Below are 16,719 nucleotides of genomic sequence, written 5' to 3'. Positions count from 1 at the left end.
GTGATTTTTAGCAGTACATGTTTCCATAATCTGTTTTCACACATTGGTTGTACTTGGACTTGATATCAATAATCTTTATTTCTTAAGCAAATGTGATACAAAAAGGTATACTTTTCAAATAATAAGGAAATATTAAAATTAATCCTAAAAGTAGTCTGAGGCCACTTCTTACCTTTTGTACTACATCTTTAAGGGTGACAACCTTTTAGATGTGTCATAGTATTCTGTGTATGCTGATGTGCAGTCAAACTTTGACTAGACTACTCACATATAATGTGGTTAGCAATAATCCGTGAAGTATAATAATAAGGCTCATTGGAAAGCAAGTCTTGCATAAAAGCGGAAACCCACCCTAAGTGATCTCTGACATCAGTTCTTAACTTGTAGAGGTGAAGTAGAAGCCAACCTATTTGCCATTGCAAATAATCTCACTGCCTGCCAATAAGCCTTCTACTGTCATGTTGAATTTTTTACCTATTGTTACTTTTTAAAAATTTGTAGACTTCTTGAGCTTATTTTAAACAGTAATTAGAGTTTACTCATTAGTTTCCATGAGAAGTTGAAGATGTGTCATAATTTTCTATGGATCACTTGTACTTTTTTTTCAAAGAATTATTTCCTTGACTGTGGTAAAAACAAACCAAGCCAGTCTGTTTGCTCACAATTCCCAAGCCTGCGAAAAATAGCACCATAAAATGTCCTCTAAATCCTGGAAGGGACTGTGGGGAGGGATGTATCTGAGATGAAAATCTCACAGACTGCGTTTCTGAGCTCATAATCTCACAGACTGCGTTTTAACTGTTGCCCTATCCTGAGAGACACTTAAGAAAGCTTATCTTAGTAATAGAAGTTATGTGACTATGGCCGGTGTTTACAGCTCTTCCTTGTCTCATAACTGAACCAACTGCAAAAATGCAAGATGAATATGGTATGAACACAAAACTAAGTTTGCCTATACCTTTTAGGGTGGAGGTTAGGAAAAGAAAGCTTGAAAGCTAGTTCAGAGACGACTGTAGCCTTGATGAAGTGCCTTAGAAAAAACACAGTTTCTGTATCCCGAAGCTATAACCAATAGAAACTTCAGGATTGATATTAAAATTCTCAGGAATTTAATCTTTACTTCTGTGTTAAAGCCCTGCAGTGTCTTGATACTGCCAAGACTGAACAACCTGGGTTATTTCCCTTGAACCCTGATGACCATAAGCCAAATATTCTTTTGCTTGACCTAGTGGCTGTTTTGTGAAGAAGCTCACTAAATGGGGTACTAGCTGGTATTCTTAAAGCACATCAGGTGGAAGACTCAATAAAGGTAGATGATGTTGTTTCAGACGCTTTTTCAGTCTACTTAGACCAATGTTTGTCGTCTAAGAGGAGCGTCTGAAATATCCAGCTGTGACCTCATACGCAAGTAGGAGCTATTTCTTGCTAAATTTGGACAATGGTGTTTAACTCCTCAGTACTAAAACTTCTAGTATAATGCCATTAGTTGTTATGTTATTGTCAGATGTTTTTACCAAGATCTTTGAGTAGAAACTTCTACCTACTTGTGTGGGTGTTTTTGTTTGGCTTTGCAGTGCAGGTTTTTTGTTTGTTTGCATTTCTGTTGTTGTTTTGTTTGGGGTTTTTTTTTTGTTTCTTTGCGAAGTTCTTTGCCCATAGCACAGCAATCTCTTTTCCCTCACCTCCTGCCCCATCTTGAGCATAACCTCTCTTCTGACCTATATTGGTTCCTAGTGACACATCTGTGACAGCTTTGTTCCAGCGTTTCCTGGAAGAGGGAAGAACAGTATTTATCTTCCTTTCTTGGTAAGGGAGCTGGGTCTTTGCTTAACATTACACTTCCTTGCTGATTGTTATATGCTTTCTTTCCCTACACAAACACAGCTTGCTCCAGCTCCTAAACTAACAGTCAGTCGTCTGGAAAACCTTTCAGTTCACATGTCTCTGCTTCCATTCTAGTCCTCTGATGTTCTTTTGAGTAATAGCTTCCACTGTTAGTTGCTAATACATAAAGATTATTTAATTGCTCATATTTTGTATGAAGTATGTTTAACTCACCTAATTTACCAGGATTGTGATATCAATTGTTTACACTTATGACTACAGAGAGTGATTGATGACTGATGTTATTCTGTGAAACTGTTCTCAAATGTTACTTTACTTCATATTGGAGGAAGCTTAGGCAAAATCTGGGCAATCTCGTTCTCTTATTTTACTAAATGGAAACGAGCTAAAGTGAAGAAGGCAGTATGTTAACATACCACACTTTTTAAGTTATTGCTGTGATATGCCAGAGCTTTTTTCCCCTCTCTTCTAAAAGTTGTTTTACATTACAAGAGCATCTCTTCCTTTCACAGAGACTATTTTAGCTCAAATGACTTGCTTTATCTCTTGATCACAATTTTTTAAGCTGCCTACTGCCTCAGAGCTTATGATTCTAGTTATTTTAGTTCTAAATAAGTTCATACTCTTATATTTTAAATCCACAAACTAATTTCTCATGGATATCATTTCATAGGTATATAAGTGTTCTTGAATTAGTTTTATTAATTTGGAACAGCTGGTGTACTTTATACTAGATGTAATGCATTGACAGTACTATTTTGATCAATTCATTAGGCTTGAAATAGAAGTGTGATGTGACAAGCTTTTCAGGAAAACAAAGCCTGTAAAATGGTATTAGAATTTATACAAGTTTTTAGCTCTATTTTCAAGTATCTGCTGTATGGTAATTTGTTTATCAACATCTCTTTGTGTGTTAAACGTCAGTTCTGTTGGTTTTGGTTTTGCTTTTTTTTCCCCCCAGAAATCCAGATTATAGAATAGTTATTCTTTCTGTATGAATCATGTTTAATAAGTGAGTGTTGCATTATATTGTCTGTAAAAGGACTTGACAACTTTACAAAGTATAAGTAAAATTAGGTGAAGTAAAACCCTCTTCATGAGTTTCTATTTGGGTGCCTAACCCCCATTTAATTTTACCAAGATAGTTAAATAATACAAAGGAGGTGCTGAAGTCTATGTTTAAAAAGAAGGAAGCTGATACAAATTCGTGAAGTCCTTTCTGAAAGTAATTGAAAGAAACAGGATATTTAAACAGTATTTGTTAGAGGATAATTGAGAATAATCCAAATAGATAATAGCAAATAGGTCTGATGGCAAACCTGGGCAAAAGACTGGAAAAACTGATACAGAATTTTAGTAGGAAAACCTAGACCCCAGTAATAGAGCTAGAGCTTAGTTAATCCATTGTTTTAATTCTTTATAGAGAGTACACTGTCTTGCATGGCAAACTTGCTCTCGTTAGTGATGGAGATTATGAGTTTATTTTATAATGTGTGTCAGTTTATGACTGCTGAAAATTTTTCAGTGAAGATGGAATATTTATATAGCAGATTCAGGTAAACAGACAATAGACTTTGCTCTTTGCTTTTTGTGGACTCCTTGGAAGTACTGATGGAACCATGGATATGGCTGAAAACTGTGGGTGCAATAGGCTTCTTATGGCATTTCATTTAGTAGCATCTGATAAAATTTTTCCTGGATAATGTCAGTAGGTGTTCAAGTAGCTAAGAACTGCCTAAATGTAGGCACAAGGGAATCATGATGGAGATGCTCTTTATGATTTTTTGGCAGGAAATCAGTAGTAATTTTCCTATCAGCCAGTGTTTTCCCTAAGGATGTGAAAATAAATATAAAAATCACTGGTAGCATCATTAGCTAATCTCATCAGTGTTTTCAGACTGTTCAGTAATAATAGAGACATTAATATGGAATATTGAAGGATGAAAATGATTTCAAACGTGGTGACTTCAAAGTTATATGTCTGAGAACAAGATAGGTAGGACACTTAAAAAAGAGAAAAAAGAATAGGAAAGACTGTGTTCTGGAAAACTACAGCTCTGTAAAAGGTTACTCCCACAGCGAACAGGGCTTCCTGACATTATGCTGAGGCAAACGTGGTTCTTGAAGATCTAAACTGGAGGTTGTTACATAAAATCAGCTGAGTCATCTCGTGTGACCTCTTCAGTCAGGACTGACTGACTGACACTGAAACATTGCAGTTTTTACAGCTTTTGTAAAACTGTAGATGATACAAGGTGAGTATTTGGAATTATTTCCTTAAACTGAGAGTTTTTCAGTCTTTCCTTTTTATGAGAAACAAGAACAGGAAGTCATTTGATTATCTTGTGGAATACATTCACATAAAGAAGTACTTATATTGGTAAGCAGCCAAGACTTTAGCTGAGAAGAGAGTAATAGTAGATGGAAGATGGAGCTAGGTATGGTGGGTTTTTTTATGTTGAGGGTACTGAGTGATGGGAATGTGACGAATTTAACTTTTCCTGGTGTCTTCAGAGTAAGATCTGTCTGGTGGGTATTTACTGAAACCCAAGTCATTGAGCTCAGGGCAGAGTGAGCAGAGGGGAAGCATAATGACTCGTGGTGTGTGTAGGATTGGAAAAAATCTCAGTGCTCCTGAGGTTTTGCATGCTATGGATTTTCACATGTGGGTCATACATCTGTTCAAATTCATTAGCTTCACTCAATGACTTGATATTCAGGATGTGATGTGAAATAGTTGATTTGTCATTCCTCTCTTGATTTTTGAGGCAAGTAAAGAAAACCGCATTTGTTATGTTTGTTCTTCAACCAAACCCCAGTGAATATAGGCAAAGAGGGGTCACCTTTTGAGTTGCGAGGGCACAGCTGTTTCTGGGGATAATGAAAATCAGCTCTGCTCTGCCCAACACTCTGGTCAGGGAGGATGAGGTATGTCTCTGGTGTGCTGCAGTTGCTTTGCCTGGGATTGATAGAATTAGATACATAGAAATATGATCTGGTAGGTCGTATGAATTATAGTAATATAGCTGTTGCTGCTTTATGCTCTAAGTAGATATTTTAAAATGTATGTCTTAGTCTTGTTTTAACCTGGGATTTTGTGGTGCTGAACTAATCATATGCATATCTAGGAAAGACATCTCTTGGACATCCAAAGAAGCCTAAAGTATCTCTTGTCTTAGTACTAACTTAAGGCTTTCTATAGCTACTTCTTCCTGTGAATTTTTTATACTTTCTCTGTAATTGTGTTTTGAAAACACTGTAAGGCTCTCTGAAACTTTAGCAGTGACTGAGAGAGAAGATTCTGGCAAATGATTCCTGAGCTTGCCTGCTGAAGAGAGGGTGGACTGACCTCGGCATTTCTACACGGACTCCAAAGGTGAATAAAAGGCACAATGTAATATATTTACATGTTCACAAATCTTTCTTTTGTTTCCTTGTTTAACCTGAGTGTTTATTCATGTGAGGACTTGGCCTTGTGCATGACTAAGATTTGCTATGTGATTTCAGAGTTTATATGCAGTGCTAGTTTTTAAATTTAATCTCATAAAAAACAGTAGTTCTGAGTCTTGTAGTTAATTTTGTATTCAAATACTGGTGAGAGGATGACTAGGGGGATTGTTAGTTTCTCGTTTGTTATAATGACTTGCAGCATGTTCACTTCCTTGTTGCAAGAGACTGTGTGAAGAATAATATGTCCTTTTGATGTTGAAATCTATGCAAAATATTTTGGAATCCTATGAAAAATTCCTTCCTTTTCTCCTCTTTGGTAATTATTTACTATTGTGTATTCAGTCTAGAAGCCTGGTAATTTATGACCCAGCAGAGGTCAGCCTTGTTATATTTTTCAAAACATATGCTCAAAGAAAAGGAGTAGAGACAATGTTCTTCTTGTAAAAGCCTTTGGAATTTTGCTTTATAAAATATATTCCTGCAAATTAGTCTTGGTGTGATATAATTATGTTGTAGCCAGATCTGTGGCTTAAATTTCTCAGTGTAACTTCTCTTTATGTTATAGGAATGTTTATTGTTTTGTAAAACTGTTACAAATCGTCTCAAATGTTAGCCTCATTAGTATACTAACATACCTGTTTACTGATTTGATTAGATAAGAGTATTGTATTTGCAGAGTTGGTTGTGTAGTTCAGTGAAACAGCACCAAGAGAGAACACATGGAACTCTTGTCTGAACGCTACCTGCTTCAGGTTCACAATGACGTCTTGAAGTAGTGTGTCTGTATAACATTAATGACTGGGACAGGGCAAGAAAAAATGGGGAGGGAGGTGTGAAGAATAGGCAAGTATTTGTCACTTCTTTCTAAAAGCCTGTGAGAATAAAAAATGTGCTTGCGTTTCCATAGAAGAACTTTTTTTCCTTTGTGATGCTTAAAAATATGAAAGATGGGGAGTGGAGGGAAATCACTCTTTGTCCCCTACACCAGCTCAGAAGCACAGATGATTTGTTCACAATGTAAAATGCTATTCCTATATTGTATCACAATGCTAGAATGATCAGTGGTGGTTTCTTTGATGCTGATAAAGGTAGCACACTAACTGTATGTAAAGTTGGTGATTCAGATTATAATCCTCATCAAGAATAGTGGCAGTCCTGTCTTAAACTGGCTGACTACCTGATTTGTAATTTCAGTTTTGATTGGCAAACTCAACAGCAGCTAATGTAATCATTCTGCTCTGCTTGAACACAACCTTCTGTGTACCTTGAGCTAGGTCCAAAGTAGTTTTAACAAGAATATGCAATAACAGCATTCTTAAGGCTGTAGCTGAGTCTTCTGCAATAGAACATGCTCAAATGACTTGAGAATGACATTGGGAACTGGGAAAACATGTTGCCTTTTTTGTTCAGCCAGTTTGTTTTCTGAACTTTGCAAAGATGTTTTACTCCTTTATTGTTACTTCATTTTTTATATACTCTAAAGTTGTTTTTCAGAAATTAAACACAAGCTACAAGCTGTGATGAGAACAATATTCTGAATTTTTGGAGTAGATAATAAAAACATATTCTGTGTCTCTCACAGCAGCAAGGCTGCAAGTCAAAATCAGCCTCAGGAATAGAGGGTGTGCTTTTTAATACTTGCTTTTCTTTTAAAATCCTCTTCTCTTTTTTTTTTTAATTTGCCTTCAAAGAGGCAAGATCAGCTTGGAGCAACAGCAGCTACCATGTTTTTCTTTATCTTTTGCAAAAGATCGTTACAAACCACCCAAAACCTGCCAGACAGAGCATTATCTTATAAAAATGTTTTCCAATTAGAGAAAATAAAATCTTTCTTAAATGGAAGCCTTTCCTGACGTGGAAGCCTTTATTAGTGTGCTATATGTGTGTTACAGAATGTTGTAATATGTTCTTTTTGAATATGCTTAATGTTTATTATTTGCTGGAGAACAGGAAAGCCAAGATATTAAGACAAAGGACCCTATTTAATGTTAATCAACAACAGTGTATGCCGTTCTTTTTTCCGTCCACTCTGTTGAAATGAAAATAGTGTTGAATGCGTTGGGCATCCTGTGGACTTAATAGTATGTGCTTACGTAATTGGGCCCCAACCTAATGGATATGCAAAAGAAAAGATATTGTGAATTAATGTTGCATGAGTAACTATAATTTTATGGTGTTTCCTAGCTCTTATGTACTTGTCTTCACTGTCTTAACAGTCTCTCATTCAAAAGCCTGTTTTGTTCTTAGCAAAATGGCTTTTGCTTGGCACTTTAGTTGCTATATAGAAACCTCAGGTTTGTGAGCAACTCTTCAATTTAATAAGCTTCCTTATTAAAGAGACAAGAACTTATTAAAGACTCTTTCTCAACAAAGAGAAATACAAGTAAATGCAGAGACAAGTGCTCTGAATTGAATTAGCTTGGGTCCAGGTGTGCTGAAACTAATTAAACCCGAATGAACTTAGATAGTTGTCCTGCTTTCAGTTGGGATAGAGTTAATTTTCTTCCTAGTAGCTGGTATAGTGCTGTGTTTTGGATTTGGGATGAGAACAATATTGATAACTCACTGATGTTTTAGTTGTTGCTGAGCAGTGCTTACACTACGTCAAGGCCTTCTCAGCTTCTCACGCTGCCCTGCTGGCAAAGAGGCTGGGGATGCACAGGAAGCTGGGAGGGGGCACAGCCAGGACAGCTGACCCAGACTGGCCAAAGGGATATTCCATACTATATGATGTCAGGCTGAACATATAAACTGGGGGAGTTGGCCAGGGGGCAATAATGCTGCTCAGGGCCTGGCTGGGCATCAGTCAGCAGATGGTGAGCAATTGCACAATTGCATTGTGCATCACTTGGTTTGTATATTTAATTTTTGTTGTTGTTATCATCATCATCATCATCATCATTCTCCTCCTCCTCCTTTCCTTTCCTGTCCTATTAAACTGTTGTCATCTCAGCCCACTAATTCTACCTTTTTTCCAATTCTCTCCCCGTCCCCATTGTGGGGGAAGTGAGCAAACGACTGTGTGGTGTTTAGCTGCCTGGCTGGTTAAACCAAAACAGTCCTCTTTCCATGGGAAATGGTAGGGCTGTTTTTCCACCCCTGGGGCAGTCGATTCCAGACTGCACTGGTGAAGCTCCAGAACACCTGCAATATATTGATGACATCATCATATGGGGCAACACAGCAGAAGTAGTATATTGCCCTCTCTGTGGGCATGCAGGTAAAACCACAGGGTGACCCCTGGTGTGTACCCACTGTATCCTCTCTTGAGCAGAGGAACGCTTACTCCTAATAGCTGAGATACTGGTCTGTGCAGGTAAGGAGCAGGACCTGTCCTCTGAATTACTGGAAACCTGGACAGTTTTTCCACAGCTGAGACACAGGCCTTTAGCAAGGAAGAGAGATTCTCTTCGTATTGACAGAGCTGGCCAACCGATTCATCCACTGTTTGTCCCTCTCCGTTTTTCCAGATTGTAACTGCCAATGAGTTGGCATATGATGAGGGCGCACTCCATACAAACTTCTGCCACATGGGTCATGCGCACTTGACTTCATCTGGATCTTTGGATAACTGCTCATTGTGCAGATCCTTATAAATCACCTCCAGCATGGCTAATTCCCTCAGGTACTGGATACCTCTCTCCATGGTGGTCCACTTGCCTGGGTGACATATAACATCTTCCTTGAAGGGATACCTTTCCTTCACACCTGACAGGAGTCACCTCCAGAGGCTGAGGGCTTGTGCCCCTTTTCCAAGTGCCTAGTCAATACCCCCTTCCCTGGAAAGGGATCCCAGCTGTTTGGATTCCTTACCCTCTAGTTCCAGGCTACCGGCCCCATTACCCTCGCGTTGGAGCAGCCAGGTGACCATGTGCTTGCCTGGACTACAGCTGAAATATTTTTGCATGTCTTACAGCCTCACACAGGGAGAGGGATCGGGTGGTTACTGCCCCATTTATGAGCTGTGGCTCTTCCTCCTTCTGTTCTTGTGGTGGCCCTGCCTCAGAGTCTTCCCTTACTAAACAAGCTGACTTTTGCTTCTGATATTTATTCTTGTTTATAGGGGTGACTGATACTGGCATGGGTTGGTTCTCTGGTTCAGCTGCAGTGCCTGTCCACGGGTGTTGGAATGGACAGAGTTTGTTGTTTTGTTTGTTTTTGTCAGAGACCTTCTCTTCCCCTTCATGGTACTGAACAGTGTTGAACAGGGCTCTGTAGGCATGGGCCAGGCCTCAGCACACTGCAGTGATTTGTGTCTCTCTGGAATTGCCAGGGTGACAAAACTTGTCCCAAATGTTTTCTAGTTTTTCAGGATTCTGCACTTGTTCAGGGGTGAAGTTCCAAAACACTGGAGATGCCCATTGCCCTAGGTAGTTGCCCATACTATTACACACACCCTGCCACTCATAACTATCCAGCCTTAGGGCAGGTCTCTGGGTGGCAATCTTAAGTAGATGTTTAATGTTAAAAAAGACCTGTAACAGATTCAGGAGACATTAGCTGGTTTTTCAGGAACATGCTGGTTTGAACATCCCATATTCAAAATTCTTAAGAGCTATTGTAACTAGCCTGGAGAAGTGTAAAGTTGAAGGAGAAAGTGAAGGTGAATGAGTGGGGAAAGGTGTCCCCCATTGTGTCTCCTATAGACTGGCTCTCTGAGGAGAAAAGATATAGAGTATAACTATTGATAGTTCCTGAGAGATGGTTCCCAAAGTACGGAGATGATGGCAATGTTGATTACCAGATTAGTCTCATGACCAGTAAATTCACCATACCATAAACCAGTGTTACATAGTACAGCAGAATGATGTCCTTAATCCAGTCCCCAGAGGTGATAAGTAGCACAAGAGGGACCATACACAGCAAGAAAGGTGTTACATAATGCAACTCTGAGAACAAGCACAACAACTCTGCAAGCAAATAAATCAACATTGTGACCAGCGACCATTAAACTGGTACAATGAATGCTTATAACAAATGTGTTTTAACATGCTCTGCTCAGTTTTGTCTTTATCTCAACTCTTTGATGCCCGTGTTGGGCACCAAAAAGGACTGTTGTGGTTTAACCAGCCAGGCAGCTAAACACCACACAGTCATTTGCTCACTTTCCCCACAGTGGGGACGGGGAGAGAATTGGAAAAAAGGTAAAACTCGTGGGCTGAGATGGAGACGGTTTAATAGGACAGAAAAGGAAACGATGGTGATGATGACGATAATGATAAAATATACAAACCAACTGACGCACAATGCAATTGTGCAATTGCTTGCTACCTGCTGACTGATGCCCAGCCAGGCCCCGAGCAGCAGCTGCTACCCCCTGGCCAACACCCCCAGTTTCTATGTTCAGCATGACATCATAAAACCCTGGCACAGGTTGCCCAGAGAGATGGTAGATGTCCCATCCCTGGAAACATTCCAGATCAGTTGAAGCTGTCCCTTGCTCATCGCAGGGGTGTTGGACTAGCTGACCTTTAAAGGTCCCTGCCAACCCAAACTATTCTATGATTCTATATGGTATGGAATATCCCTTCGGCCAGTCTGGGTCAGCTGTCCTGGCTGTGCCCCCTCCCAGCTTCCTGTGCATCCCCAGCCTCTTTGCGAGCAGGGCAGCATGAGAAGCTGAGAAGGCCTTGATGTAGTGTAAGCACTGCTCAGCAACAACTAAAACATCAATGAGTTATCAACATTGTTCTCATCCCAAATCCAAAACACAGCACTATACCAGCTACTAGGAAGAAAATTAACTCTATCCCAACTGAGAGCAGGACAACTATCTAAGTGGGAAATCCCTGGGATATTTGCACTGTGCTGCCCAGCACAACTTTTTTTGGGAACACAGTGCAGAAATGGCTGGTCTGGTTTTGACACAGAAGCCTGCTTCCCAAGGTGTCACATGGATATGTAAGCTTCAGCTACTAAACTCAGACTTTAGACATCTGCACCCATAAAGGGTGCATAAACTTACCTTAAGCAAGTAATTCAGGTGAATGGAAATACACAGAACTGCTTAGGTTCTTCTGGGGTGCTGTCTATAAAGCTTGTTCTAAATCTTCAGAAGACCTAAATGCTTTTTTGCAGTATGTGTTACCCCTGAATTTTGACACAAATGGATTAAACAGAAACAGCAGTCCATTTCTGCCCTTTCAAACTGACTGTGCTAGATTGTGAGGCAGGTAAAGAGCATGTCTATCAGAAAACAATAAATTCTGGTAAAACTTTCTTTTTTTCCAGTTTGCGATAGGGAGAGTAGACGATAACTTAAGAACATGCAAGAGTAATTGTGCAAATCTGCACAGAAAAGTTGCACCATGTGCACCTGAGCAAGCAACACTATATATTCAGATCATGTATAACTACTGCACACTTTAAATTTTATACAGGCTCTAAATTTTTTTAACAAACAAGGAATATGGAGTGAACTATACAAATCAGATTTGACTTTCTGAAACTACAAGCTCACCTGTGAAGTCTTTGTTAAAGCTCATCTGGGAAACACTTGTCTGATTTTCTTTTACTCAAGCTAGTCCTGTTACGAGACAGGCTACTAAGACGGTTTTTTCTTGCTTGGAGTCAAATAGGCTCAAATTTTCCTTTGTTGACTTCCTCTCATAACTTTCTTTTCAGTAACAATGTGTGTTGTTTTTCTGTAGCCAGGTTCATCTACTGCTCTGTGATGATGTGCAGATTATCTGAGTGTGGAGTAGTAATGTTTGTGCTTATGATTATAGTGCTTATTTTCTTACAGTTAGGAAAGAAAAAGAAGGGAGTGAGGTTTGTGCTTGGCATCCTGTTTTACTGCCTGATTTCCATAACTATTCTGCATGTTTGATTGGTATAGTGTCCGACATACTCAAAATATCTGCAAAATATTAATTGGTATAATAACTAATGATTTATTCTAGATAACCCGTTTGCTCTTTTCATAGTTATCCAAAAGCATAAATATATTTTTTGGTAGTTTTGGTTCCTATCATGTCAGGAAATAGAGTCAAAGAAAAAAGAAAGTTGTATACTCTTTCAATGCCAAACATGGAAGTAAAGACAAGAACAGACTTGGTTTATAACATCTGAAAAAATTTTCTTTACCCATCTAGAAAGTTTAATTTAATCAAATTCAAATTTATTCCAATTTTATTTTGAAAAACACTGTAACACTGAAATACTATTGTTACCTGGATTCCATTAAGAAAACAAATTTGGTTAGACACTTGAATCCAGGCTGGAATAAAATATTCTTAGATGTAGCATCACTTCTTTTAATATTAGCATAAAATATGATTTTACCACCACCACCTTTAAAATCAGTTGGAAATCAAGCCTGCAGTATCAGGGAAATTCACTACCAAATATTGCAATCTTCTTTGTTATTTTCACCTGATTTTGTCAATTTTTCAGATTCCTGTTAGTGAAGAAAGCTATTGCCTGAAACCATGAAAATTAAATTTAAATTCAGAAGTGAAGTGGTTGAGAAAGCTTGGCAGGCTCATTATTCTTGTTTAAGGTGGGAATCATTTACATGCAACTTCAGCCACCTAAAAGCTAAATCCAACTGCATCCCTTTTTATTGCCATTTTCAGGGGACTACTTGTCTCCTGCCTTTTCAGATGAAATTAATTGTTTTCAGAAAGTGCCTGTATTGCTCTGTTGATGTGACAAAAGTGTAGCTAAATTTTATCATGCAATAAAAATCTGCCTGGTATATTTTTCTCATGTTAATGAAGCCAAAGGTAGGTAACACTGCAGCACTCTATAATATGCTAAATTGAATTTGATGTGGTAGCATAGGTGATAATGGTGAAGAAACATAGCTTTCAATGCAGCTTGCAAACCTGCCAGGATCCGTGGAGATGTACTCAGGCCTACTCAGGAGCCCTTGTTCTCATGATCTTTGCTAGGACTGTTGTTAGTGCTCACTTAACTCTAAGCTATGGCTGTCTCCTCATCACAGGTATATGAAATATGTATTTGGCAGAAAGGAGATTTTAGAGGCTATGTGACCAGAAATTTTTGAAGAACACATTAATCCAAATGTAGGTTTACAGATTATTGACTTCTATACAATTTTTATAAGCTTGCTTGTGTATATTATATAAATATATATTTATATAATGTATATCTATAAAAAACATATTTAAAAGAAAGAAAATTAATCCTACATGACTTATGAGATAAATGAAGAAAAATTCTGCCATCTCTTGAAGAGTGTTATGATGAGTGATAACCTTAGAAATATACCTAGGGAAAATGAAAGGCTTGAAAAAAAATTGTATATTCTCTGAAATTTTCTCTGATTCTCATTATTTATCTATGAAAGAAGTGCTGTGACATACATGCATAAATAGATTTTCTTCAAGATAAGGGAAAAACAATGTGACACAGGAATTATGGTAAGAGCGGTACCCAGCCACTGAATAACCTAAGGGAAGTAGAAAAAAAAACCTGGATAAATATTTATATAAAACCTCTAACTGTTTAAATAGGAGATGTTAAGCAGTCCAGGAGGCAGAAGGGACATTGACCTCAAAAGTTTTTGAATGATAAATCTAACATGAAGAGGAAAATATTGTTTTCTTTCCTTTTTTTTCTCCTTCTACTTATTATTCCTGACAAACTGAATGTCAAAGCTGAGATCGGGATAAATTACCCTAACGACAGTGACATGGAAAGTACTTTAATTTTCTTGCTGTGAATGGACAAAAAATCAATAAGAAAATGAAAACGGTACAAATAATTGTTCACAGCATACAATTAAAATTTTGCTTTGGCTTATGGGGTGTTTTATTGGCATTTAAGGGTAGCAAAGAGTAGTGTGATGCTGCTTGAGGACAGTCCACATAGTGTTTACATAGGAAGGACCAGTGTCTGATCACATTGATCACGAAATGCAAGGGAGCATGTGAACCCCTTTTTTTTGCATTTTCTCTGGTGTATTGCTTGAGGAATTTCTGTCATACTTAATTTTTATTTTTATTCAGAAGGTAAAGAAGAATATTGTCTGCTACCATCCAGATTGGACAAAGGAATGGCCTCAATGCTTGAGGGGGTGAGTTATCTTGGTAACGATGCTGCAGCTTGTCATGGTTGTAACAGGGAAGAGTGGCCACCACTATTGGTACAGGTAGGTTGTCTCTGACATGACTGGATACAAGTATGCTTAAGCAATACTACTGATACCATTCTAAAGGCTTAGCACAGAGTACAAGTTGTCTTGAGACAGTCATTGAACAAATGAGACTGAATGCTATCCACATGCTCCAGATTGAAGCGAAAGACACAAACTGTGAATCATCCCGCTTTATGAAAAGCTTTTTTTTTTTTTTGACCACTTATCCTCCAAGGTGTTTGCTTTTGGTGGGAAAGGTTTTTCAATATATGCAACTACCTTTGGTCAAGGAAGAACAGCCACTATTGATAAAAACTGCTGCCAAAATAATTTCTATGCCATTGAAAGCATTTAAGTAAAATGAAGTTAGAGTCTTCAGCTCCCTCTATCTTTAGTCGTTGCCCTAGCATGGTTATCACTTAGTTGGAAATTGCCTAAATGTAGTATATGCAGAGGCTCATCCTTTCTCACAATTTTTTCTGATGCAGATACATCAAACGCTTAGGCAGTCTCTGTTACTAGAGTAAGGACCAGGTTCTGTACGTGACCTCTATATGTCTAGCTCCAAACTTGACTCTCGTGAAGCCTGTTCTCCAAGTATGGTCATGATTGCACTTGATTGCCTCCAAGACTAGCAAGAGCTTCTTAGTGTTATCTTGAAACACTGCCCAAGACCATTGTGCAAGTTTGGCAGAGTAAGTTAAATTGTTGAGGGTAATACAAAAAGAGTATGGGTCAAAAACAGGTGTGTAGAGAAAGTTGAGCGTTGTGATTTAACCCAGCAGACAGCTAAACACCAGACAGCCCCTCACTCACTCCCCCTATGGCAGGATTGGAGGAGAGAATCAGAAGAGTAAAAGTGAGAAAACTTGTATGTTGAGATAAAGACAGTTCATAAGTAAAGCAAAAGCTGCCCACACAAGCAAAGCAAAACAAGGAATTCATTCACCTCTTTCCATCAGCAGGCAGTTGTTTAGCCATCTCACACATAACAGTTATCTGGGGAGACAAACATTATCACTCTGAATGTCCCTTCATTCTTTCTTCTTCCACAACTTTATATGCTGAGCATGATGTCATATGGTATGGAATATCTCTTTGGTCAGCTGGGGTCAGCTGTCCCAACTGTGTACTGTCCCAAGTTCTTGTACACCCCCAGCCTACTCGCTGGTGGGTTGCTGTGAGAAACAGAAAAGGCCTTGACTCTGTGTAAGCACTGCTCAGCAATAATGAAAACTTCTCTGTATTATCAACACTTTTTTCAGCACAAATACAAAACACAGCCCCATATTAGCCTCTATGAAGAAAATTAACTCTATACCAGGAAAAACCAGCCCAGTGAGCCATGAGATTAGATATTGTTTGGACAGCATCAATGGAGTAATGTTATTTGAAGGCAGCGGAATGTTTTCTCTCTGTCAAGATGCCTGTTACAGCCTTGTGGGAATTGTCTGGCACTGTTAGTACATAATGTGGTTTCATTCAGCTTTATACATGAACATATGACCAACAGAAATTAAATTAATGCACAAGAGGTTAATAAAAAATATTCCATAATGAGACCAGGTGAATCTGATATTATGTTTACTTAATGAAAATTAAACAAAGAGAAGACTTGGAAAGTAGAGATGTCTACTTGTGGGTAGCTGGGGGTTTACCAGGGAGGAGGAAAGCCTGTGATCTTCTACTTCTTTCCATAGATCGCTTTGAAGGCTTGCAGTTGGCTGAGTTGTTTTCTACTGATGACGTTTCTATCTTTGCCAAAATGAAATATAAAACTGGGGGAGGGAAAAGATGTCCAACAGTTCTCTGTGAAGAAATGCTGAAAGCTAACATGTGCTCAAGAGGGAGGAAAGGATCTTTCAGAAAACTTTTTAAAGGATTCTTAACTTGCAATAAACAACAATATAAAACAATAATATTCTGTATTCAGAGAACCCCTTGCAAATTTACTTCAAGAGAGAAATAGAAAAACTACTAACCAACTTCAGGAACAAAGGTGAAACTATGAATGGTTCTGTATGTGGTGGGTTGATCTTGGCTAGATGCCAGGTGCCCACCAAAACCACTGTATCAATTGTCTCCTCTGCTGGGCAGGGGAGAGAAAATATAATGAGAAGCTCGTGGGTCAAGATAAGGACAGGGACAGATCAGTCACCAATTACTGTCATGGGCAAAACAGACTCGATTCGGGGAAATTAATTTGATTTATTGCTGATCAACATCAGAGTTGGGTAATGAGAAATAAAACCAAATCTTAAAACACTTCCCCCCACCCCTCCCTTCTTCCCAGGCTCCACTTCACTCCCAGTTTCTCTCCC

Source organism: Phaethon aethereus (assembly GCF_964289735.1).
Source record: "Phaethon aethereus genome assembly, chromosome: Z".
Taxonomy (NCBI): domain Eukaryota; kingdom Metazoa; phylum Chordata; class Aves; order Phaethontiformes; family Phaethontidae; genus Phaethon; species Phaethon aethereus.
The sequence above is the reverse complement of the archived record's forward strand: the minus strand, read 5'-3'. Positions refer to the sequence as shown.